The following is a 2,923-nucleotide window of genomic DNA, read 5'->3' as shown; positions in this document are numbered from 1 at the left end:
TAGTGATAAGGAAATGGTAGTTCCCATCAGGAAAGCCAATGCAACAAGTTTCTCCTGAGGCTGAGCAGTGCACCATCTTCCCCTCCCAAGCCAGGAAGCAATGCTCAAGATGAGGCTCCCTCATTGTCTCTGTGAGCTCCCTGGTTGACTCTGTCAACTCCCTGGTTGTCTCTGTGAACCATCTGTCGCCATCCTCTTCAGTGCAGTGACACCTGCACCTGCCATCAACATGACAGCAGATGATCCTTTGTGGGACCCTCAAGGGTCACAACGGCTGGTAATGCAGATTGCTACCACCCCACAGTTCCGGGACATGAAACTGTCTGCATCTTGAGACAAGACTATCATCATGTGGAAGCTGACCCAGGATGAAACTAATTATAGTATCCCTCAGTGTGCTCTGAGGGGTCACTCCCACTTTGTAAGTGATGTTGTCATCTCCTCAGAAGGCCAGTGTGCCCTCTCTGGTCCCTGGGATGGGATCCTGCACCTCTGGGATCTTACGACAGGCTCCACCACAAGATGATTTGTAGGCCATACCAAATACATGCTGAGTGTGGCCTTCTGACAACCGGAAGAGTGTGTCTAGATTCCCAAGACAAAACCATAAAGTTATGGAATACTCTGGGTATATGCAAATACACTGTCCAGGATGAGTCTCACTCAGAGTGGGTGTCTCGTGTCCATTCCTCACCCAACAGCAGCAACCCTATCATTGTCTCCTGTGGCTGGGACAAGCTGGTGAAGGTATAGAATTTGGCAAACTGCAAGCTGAAGACCAACCATATTGGCCATACTGGCTATCTGAACATGTGACAGTCTCCCTGGATGGATCCTTCTGTGCTTCTGGAGGCAAGGATGGCCACACCACGCTGTGGGATCTCAATGAAGGCAAGCACCTTTATACTTCAGATGGAGGGAACATCAGCAATGACCTGTGCTTCAGCCCTAACCGCTACTGGCGCTGTGCTGCCACCAGCCCCAGCATCAAGATCTGGGACTTGGAGGGCAAGATTATCGTAGATGAACTGAAGCAAGAAGTTATCAGTACCAGCAGCAAGGCAGAGGCTCCCCAGAGCACCTCTATGACCAGTCTGTTTGCTGGCTACACAGATAACTTGGTGGGAGTGTGGCAGGTGACTACTGGCACCCGCTAGAAATGTGTCAGCTTTAAAAAAATTTTTTAAAACTGGCTTTCTAAAAAAAAAAGATGGGGGCCAGGGAAATGGCTCAGTGGAATAAGCACTTCCTTGGCAAGTGCAAGGGCCTGAGTTCAATACCTGGTTCTGAAGAAAAAAAAAAAAAAAAAAAAAAAAAAAAATGACCAGAGCTCCCCAAAATGAACCACAGCCATTCTCAGCAAGAATGAAGGTCCAAGCTCCTCCAGGGATAAGAACAGCCAAGTTTATCAGGAAAGCCAGCATGACGAGGTCCTCCAAAAGAACATCCAAGAGAAACAGCAGCTTCCAATACCTGCCCGACAGCTTCTCCAAACGGCTTCCCTAATGGCGTCACAGAAGCATCTCAGTTCTGCCTTCTATGCTGCTGGCAACAATCCTCAGGTGAGCCTTCCACACCCAGCACCATGCTAGTTCAATTCAGCTGGCTGTAACAAGTTGACCACCAGTTAGAAATACACTTACACACCATGCTATCATTTATCAGTTATAAACTACTTACTGTGTTTTCATCAATTATACTAACTATAACAGGAATCTGGGTGTCTGTTGGACATAGATTTTTCTAGCTCTGCTGAGAGGGATTAAAGCAATAACACAACTTATAGTAAGATACTGGCTTTTGAATTCCATTGTCCACCAAACTGCTTTGAGAAATACCTGATTCTAGGGTACAAAATTGTGTTTTAAAAAATATTTGTTGTATATACTTAAGGTATACATGTTTTGATATGGTACTGATTACTACAGTCAGGCAAATTAACTTTGCTATCATCTCAAGATGTAGTTCGCTCTTGCTCTCACTCTGCCTTTTTTTCTGTCATGGTAGAGGACCCAAAAGCTACTCTCACAATGTACTTCAGTATACAATACACACTATAAACCCCTGCACATTATAACCTAGATGTCTTCGTCCTATAGAACTGTAGCTTTTTACCCTTCGTGCTACCTTCTCTCATTTCCTCCACTCACCCTTGGTAACCACCTTTTTCTACTGTGTACTTGTTTAGACTGACCTTTAAGACATCATATACAAGTGAGATCATGCAGCATCTGTCTTTCTGTACACAACTTGTATCTCTTAATATAATGTCTTCCTGCTTCAACCATTTTTGACAAGCATGAGATATCACAGGATATCTTATGTGCCCAGTGGATATTCAAAAGGATAAAGGATCCAACACAAAGAAGCTACCACTGGCTGTTCAGTAGTGGCCTACACCATCCAAAAGCAATTTTCTTGCCTCCCAGTGTGCTGGCATGTGTTTGTGGCAGGAACCACACCCTCTCTTCAGAGGTTTGCTCTGACCTTGTGGTTAGGGTAAGGAGCATTTCCTTTAAGCTTTTAAGGTACTTCCTTAATAATTCTTCAAACTTAAAGGTAATAAGTGCTATATGCTATCTAGGTATAAGCATCCTTTTATCTCATTAAATTTTGATCATCTCTTATAAAAACAATTTTTTGGTTGATGTACTAGAGATTGAACCAGAACCTTAACACTAAGTTCCATCCCCAGTCTTTTTAATTTTCTGAGACAAAGTCTCATCAAGTCACTAAATTACTCACACTGGGCTCAGAGTGCTGGAACTACAGGCATGTGCTGCTGTGACCAGTTGAAAATAAGTCTTTGGTTTTTTTTCTTTATTTTATTTTTTTTTTGACAACTCATACAGAATTTTACTTAACAAAGTAATATGAATTTCACAGTATTTGTTGTAATACATAGTGTTGTCTTACAACCAGC

The 2,923-nt window shown here is 43.3% G+C and overlaps 1 pseudogene across 1 annotated transcript; it reads left to right on the top strand.

The window, feature by feature from the left end:
* The first annotated feature begins 214 nt into the window (after positions 1 to 214).
* On the top strand, positions 215 to 1,174 carry LOC101562851 (annotated as a pseudogene). Its single transcript, XR_001116950.2, has one exon. The product of XR_001116950.2 is annotated as a receptor of activated protein C kinase 1 pseudogene (transcript).
* Positions 1,175 to 2,923: the final 1,749 nt, after the last annotated feature.

This window comes from Octodon degus, unplaced genomic scaffold, assembly GCF_000260255.1.
Source record: "Octodon degus isolate 3935 unplaced genomic scaffold, OctDeg1.0 scaffold00288, whole genome shotgun sequence".
In the NCBI taxonomy this organism is placed as follows: Eukaryota; Metazoa; Chordata; class Mammalia; order Rodentia; family Octodontidae; genus Octodon; species Octodon degus.
The sequence above is the reverse complement of the archived record's forward strand: the minus strand, read 5'-3'. Positions and strand labels throughout refer to the sequence as shown.